The 6,703-nt window shown below is 46.0% G+C and overlaps 1 non-coding gene across 1 annotated transcript; it reads left to right on the top strand.

Annotated features, from left to right (window-relative positions):
• The first annotated feature begins 6,397 nt into the window (after positions 1–6,397).
• On the top strand, positions 6,398–6,471 carry Trnat-ggu. Its single transcript has one exon. It is a non-coding gene; the product is annotated as a tRNA-Thr (tRNA).
• The last annotated feature ends 232 nt before the right edge of the window (positions 6,472–6,703 follow it).

The raw sequence follows: 6,703 nt of genomic DNA on the forward strand, positions 1-6,703 counted from the left end.
TGACCAAAAAGCTGTGTCAATAAATTTCCATCGGAATATCACCGTTCTCTCCAGGAACCTGAATGGTGTGTCAGAGATATTTATGTTTCAGGTAGGCATGATTTTTTTCAGAACTGGTGCAGAGAACGCGGCTGAAACACCGTTAGCACGTTCATTTTTTTTTATTGAACGGCGCAGGGTAATCCGGAATATTATACAAACAAAATATAGCTCTTACTTGTTTTTTCTTGTGCAATTTTGAACGACATGGAACAAAACTGGCGGTTAGCTCTACGGCCCGCTACCTGTATAATAGCCACGCCTTCGCAACTAATCTCTGAAAGGCCATTTTGTGATCGCCAAAAGAGTTATGCAACCTCTACGTTTTTTTAATGAACGGACGAACTTAAGGGCGATTTCTAGGACAACCTTCAGGGACTTGAACCATAGAGGTTGATGTGGGATCACGTGATGTCAGTTTTTCTACTAAATTAATCGGGGAAACTGAATTGGTATGTAGGTCCCGTGACGTCAGGTCATGTTGCATCAAATTTCCCACCAAATTTAGCGGGGAAACTGAATTAGTGCTTAGGTCATGTGACGCCAATTTTTCCGCTAAATTAAGCGAGAAAACTGAATTGGTTTGTAGGTCCCGTGACGTCAGGTCACGTTGCATCAAATTTCCCGCTAAATTTAGTGGGGAAACTGAATTAGTGCTTAGGTCATGTGACGTCAATTTTTCCGCTAGATTTAGCGGGGAAACTGAATTGGTGTGTAGGTCCCGTGGCGTCAGGTCCCGTTGCATCAAATTTCCCGCTAAATTTAGCGGGGAAACTGAATTAGTGCTTAGGTCATGTGACGTCAATTTTCCCGCTACATTTAGCGGGGAAACTGAATTGGTGTGTAGGTCCCGTGGCGTCAGGTCCCGTTGCCTCAAATTTCCCGCTAAATTTAGCGGGAAAACTGAATTAGTGCTTAGGTCATGTGACGTCAATTTTTCCGCTAGATTTAGCGGGGAAACTGAATTGGTGTGTAGGTCCCGTGGCGTCAGGTCCCGTTGCATCAAATTTCCCGCTAAATTTAGCGGGGAAACTGAATTAGTACTTAGGCCATGTGACGTCAATTTTTCCGCTAGATTTAGTGGCGAAAATGAATTGGTCTGTAGGTCCCGTGGCGTCAGGTCCCGTTGCATCAAATTTCCCGCTAAATTTAGTGGGGAAACTGAATTAGTACTTAGGTCAGGTGACGTCAATTTTTCCGCTAGATTTAGCGGGGAAACTGAATTAGTGCTTAAGTCATGTGACGTCAATATTTCCGCTGGATTTAGCGGGGAAACTGAATTGGTGTGTAAATCCTGTGGCGTCAGGTCCCGTTGCATCAAATTTCCCGCTAAATTTAGCGGGGAAACTGAATTAGTGCTTAGGTCATGTGACATCAATTGTTCCGCTGGATTTAGCGGGGAAACTGAATTGGTGTGTAGGTCCATTGGCGTCAGGTCCCGTTGCATCAACTTACCCGCTAAATTTAGCGGGGAAACTGAATTAGTGCTTAGGTCACGTGACGTCAATTTTTTCGCTAGATTTAGGGGCGAAAATGAATTGGTGTGTCGCTCCCGTGGCGTCAGGTCCCGTTGCATCAAATTTCCCGCTAAATTTAGCGGGGAAACTGAATTAGTACTTAGGTCATGTGACGTCAATTTTTCCACTAAATTTAGCAGGGAAATTCAATTGGTTCGTAGGTCCTCCGACGTCAGGTCACGTGGAATAAAATTTGCCGCTAAATTTGGTGGGGAAACTGGATTAATATATAAATCACGCGGCTTCAAATTTTCCGCAAATTCTAGCGGGGAAACTGAATTGGTGCATGGGACTACAATTTTCCCCCTAAATTTAACGGGGAAACTGCGAATTAGGAGGCCGGAAAGGTCGGCCAGAAAGGTTCACGATATCGGGGGGGGGGGGGGGGGGGGGGGGGGAGCTGAAAAATGTTATCGCATTAAAAAAATCGGTCTGCTGATTTTTTTTTACCAAAAATACAGGGCGCGAAATGCTGTTTCATGTACTGGTCATCAGGATACATGAAATAAAACCGAATCACCGATTAACCGAACAACCGGTTTGCCAAACCGGATATTCGAATTCGAATTAACCGAATAACCGGCTTTCGTAACCGGATTCGCTCTCCTCCGGTTTAACCGGATAACCGGTTTGACGGATATTTTCATGCACTACCAGAAAGGGCTCTGTGCGCACGCGCTTAATCTCTCCTGTTTCGCCGCACGCCTCCGCGGCACGACGCTGGCCGTCCCGGCGGTCGACGCTCCCTTGATATTATTAAAAAATTGGTCCACTGTACATCCCGACACTGCTTGTTTATTATTTTTTTTGTGTAAAAACGGTGGGAAAAACAACACTGTGGGTGGTCACGACGTGCGAGAACCTCAAGTACCTCGACAAATAGACGGCTTGTACAGACGTCACGCCAACTTCCATTTAGGTGGCCTCGCAAAAGGTCTGTTGCGTTTGCGTTTAGACGGCGGGGAAGCTAGTCTGCTCCGATGGGCGTCCGTTGTGTCCACTAGACATTTAGCCAGTGCAGTACGACTGATAGCTTGGGGTCGTTATCGTACATCAGGCAGTAGTAGCACACGACCGCACGGCGGTACGATGTTCATCCAGATCGAAACGGGCAGGGGTGGGAATTGGGTGGAATTGCACTGGGGTCATTCCCGGCCAAAGGAGACGCGGCAACTTTTTTTAATATCTGGAGTAGAGATCAGGGTATGTTTGTCCCGAACATCGATGGGCACCCTCGAAGGTGTCCAACGTCGGGAAGCGGGGGGTGGACGGGAAAGATGGGTCCGGATGCTGACTGGAGTTGAAAAAAGACTTCTTGCTTCTTTTTGTGGCCGACGGCGGAGAGTTATGGGACTTGGAGGCAAAGTTGTAAGGAATACAACAAGTAAATAAACTTTACTTCAACAAAAAGGAAGACAGTGACACAAAGAAAATGACGCACTGCAACTGACCGCGGCTTACATAGTTCGGCAGTTACCAGCGAAACCGGACGCCTCGGCGTCAATTCTCCCGCGCACGCTGAGGACGGCGGCTAAGCCGCAGAGCAGGGGCCGTCGGGCAGGCCAGAAGTAAGGCAGCGAACCGCGGGAAAGAACTAGTGGGCCACTTGGGCCTGTTAAAACTCGACATTTTCCGTCCGGTCGGTGGTTATGACAGTGCGCCAAAACCTGTGTCATAAAATCAAAAACCTTGTGTCATTAGTGACACAAGGTTTTTGGCCAGATACGCCGATCGGATATCGAGGGAGCTGCACGAGGCCTTCGAAATAAAAGAAAAGGGCAAGGACTGCATTAGTGACACGTCTGGGTCACTATCGGAAAAAGAGCACACTTTTCTACGAAGGGGGCTACACCAGACGTAGTATGACTGTGTTGTTTTCCATGAGTATATAAGAGAGAGGTTTTTTTAGAAACGCTAGTTGCGAGTGCGCCTTGTTCACGTCTCCTTTCTTGTATCTTGTCCTTGTGTATTTTCGGCGCCCTGAAAGTTATTGTGTCTGGTTTATTGGTGTTTTCAACTCGATCCGCAGTTTATAATTGGATTTGATTACGATTATGTTTTTTTCTGCTTACTCTTGACATTACTAACCTCACTCATTGAACAACTTATTGTTTTAATAACACTACTTTTATTTTATATAAAATCGTTCATTACAACTCTATTGTAACGAATAAGGTAATGATAAGGAGGTGACTTAATACGGTAACGATCGCCCCGTGTAACTTAAAAAAAAATGAGCCCTTTGTGCCGTGCGGTTACGATGTCACGATGAGACATTCAGCGCGTTTTTTTCACACCGTCCATTGGCGGCGTTCCCAAGCAGCCTTCACGTATATTCAAGATACAGAAACGCAGTTAACTATATTATACGCTACACATGAAGCCGCAGAATCCCATACACAGTGGCACATTGAGTGAATAACTCTCAGATAAAATTGGAGCCCTATTCTCTACTGCAATTTCCTTGAAGTCTGGCCGCAGCCTGATCTGATGCTGCCGATCAAGCGGCGGTAAAAGCGCATCGTCTAAGTACTCGGTACTTCAGTGTTCTTCTGTCACAAGCTGAAGCAGTCACGCGGTAGAAAAAGGAGAGGATCACGCGCATTCATTCTGCGCCATCGCTGATAGCAAATGCATAGGACGTTGAGTGCTATGACGATGCACTTTCGGAGCTGCTTGATTGGCTCAAATGGATTGTTGCGTCGCCTGCGATTTTAACAGCTTTTCCAATTTTATTTTATTTTCTGTATGTCAAAACGAGGAACTCGACCGCGTTATAGGGGCACTACATCTTTTTTTTGTTTTGTTATCTATCGAAGACCATTTACTTTTACGCATGATTACAGAAATTCGCACCTGGAAAGCAGTGGATAACAAAACACAACAAGGAAAATATAAACAAACAAAAAAGGGGAAGCTCATTAGGTACCTTGAGGAATTTCCCTTCATTACCAATATCTTTTACGGGGATCTCATATCCAGATTATTTTTGTTGCTTTTTTTGCCATTAGTGTAAACAAAGACCTATTTAAGTAGTAGAATTTTTTTTAATAAAAAAAAAATGTAACGAGAAAATGCTAGTCGCCCCTTCGAAAGGAAACGGGAAAATGGAGGGCTGGATCGATTTGTCGTTAGCGTTGGGACGTCTATTTCCCCTTATTAAGCTGATGGTCTCTTCCCAAGAAAACGCCATTTCCGGCCGTTATAATTTAATCTCTCATGTATGTAGCCGGCGACCTGCGCCAAGATGCTGCCGAGTTTCTACGATACAAGTGTATGTAATAAAAACTTGCAGTAATCGAACTCCCACACGTTAGTGGAAAAAAGGCGTACAGTAGCGTCCCCTTCGTGATGGGTATGTCAATGAAGCGAATTATTTTGGTCGCGAACGTTGGCTACTGCACAGCACGACAGATTGCAGGCACCGTGGCGGCCCCATTTGTTCGGATTGATTGAATTGGGTTGGATAGTTGTGCTGACCTCTTTCTATTGGGCGACCACTGTTAGAATAAAAAATGGTTTCTGGCCGAAAAACAAGTAAATGTTAAAACGAATTCCACTACTCTTTTATGCCGGCCATGTTGGCTGACGCCCAAACCAGCAGGCCACATTTTCTTCCGATTGTGGTGGCCAAAAGCGCAATGCCTCACCCAGGATGCCCATTGTTATTTGGGCCAAGAGTTTTTTCCGTCGAAATATTGGGACTAAAGACGCTCGAAGAAGTCAAGGTAGAGCCGATCTTGGCCACCGTTTGCCAGCGTCTCGGCATCTCGGCCCTAATTTGCCATAAAAAGGACAAAGACGCGCTTCACTGCTGGTAGTTCGGTTGTTGAACGATGACTCTCGGCCTAAATCGCCAAACGGGTATCAGAGTTATGCTTCACTCCCAGAGTGATTGACTTCTACGGGGCAACTTCGGGCCTAACTTGCCAAACTTAAGTGCCAAATTTAGGCTTCGCTGCTGGTACTTCGGTACATCCGCACCATCTTTGGGTCGAGTCTGGCACCTTGGCAATTTCATGGCGAGCCAAAGAAAAGCCAAAAAAGTAAACTTGCTCTAACTAACGCCTTGGAGGAAAAACCGCATTAGGTACGAGTTAGGTGCCTGAGGATTGACAAGCTTGTTTAAGGGATGGGCGGATCTCTGGTGTACTACATATATATATATATATATAGAGAGAGAGAGAGAGAGAGAGAGCGAAGAGGGGAGAAGGTGATTATTGAATTTATTGCATTCAAGTTAGGGAAAGGGAAAGGGAAAGAGAGCTGGCGAAAAATTGGGCCAGGAGCGGGGATTGAGCCCGCAACCTTCGCCTGACCGGGGCGACGCCTTAACCGATTAGACCATCCTGGCCACTGGTTTCCGCGGACTCAATTTCCGACCAGCTCTCTGTGTACTGTTTAGTTTCGAATTCGCTTAACTGGGTAGACGACAACCGTTGCTGATTTAAGGCTCGCGCTATTTCCGACATGCGGCAGTGACGTGGCACGTCATCTCAGCTTGCAAATGTCGGAAAGGGCCCGTCTTCCAGGATATCTAGGGAACCACTCCTCCCCATAGGGACAGGCTGCACCGTATATATATCTTTGTCAATCTTCACTCAATCCCATTATATATACGGTGCAGCCTGTCCCTATGGGGAGGAGTGGTTCCCTAGATATCCTGGAAGACGGGCCCTTTCCGACATTTGCAAGCTGAGATGACGTGCCACGTCACTGCCGCATGTCGGAAATAGCGCGGGCCTTAAATCAGCAACGGTTGTCGTCTACCCAGTTAAGCGAATTCGAAACTAAACAGTACACAGAGAGCTGGTCAGAAATTGAGTCCGCCGAAACCAGTGGCCAGGATGGTCTAATCGGTTAAGGCGTCGCCCCGGTCAGGCGAAGGTTGCGGGTTCAATCCCCGCTCCTGGCCCAATTTTTCGCCAGCTCTCTTTCCCTTTCCCTTTCCCTAACTTGAATGCAATAAATTCAATAATCACCTTCTCCCCTCTTCGCTCTCTATATTACTACGGCTGCACTTGTCAATCTTCACTCAATCCCATTATATATATATATATATATCTACACCGTGTGTTCATTTTTAATTCGAACAGATTTATTTAAAAAAAAAAAGCCGTGAAAGTTACACTTCTGCTGCTTATGGA

The sequence above is a fragment of the Ixodes scapularis genome, unplaced genomic scaffold (assembly GCF_016920785.2).
Source record: "Ixodes scapularis isolate PalLabHiFi unplaced genomic scaffold, ASM1692078v2 PGA_scaffold11__112_contigs__length_91849675, whole genome shotgun sequence".
NCBI lineage: Eukaryota > Metazoa > Arthropoda > Arachnida > Ixodida > Ixodidae > Ixodes > Ixodes scapularis.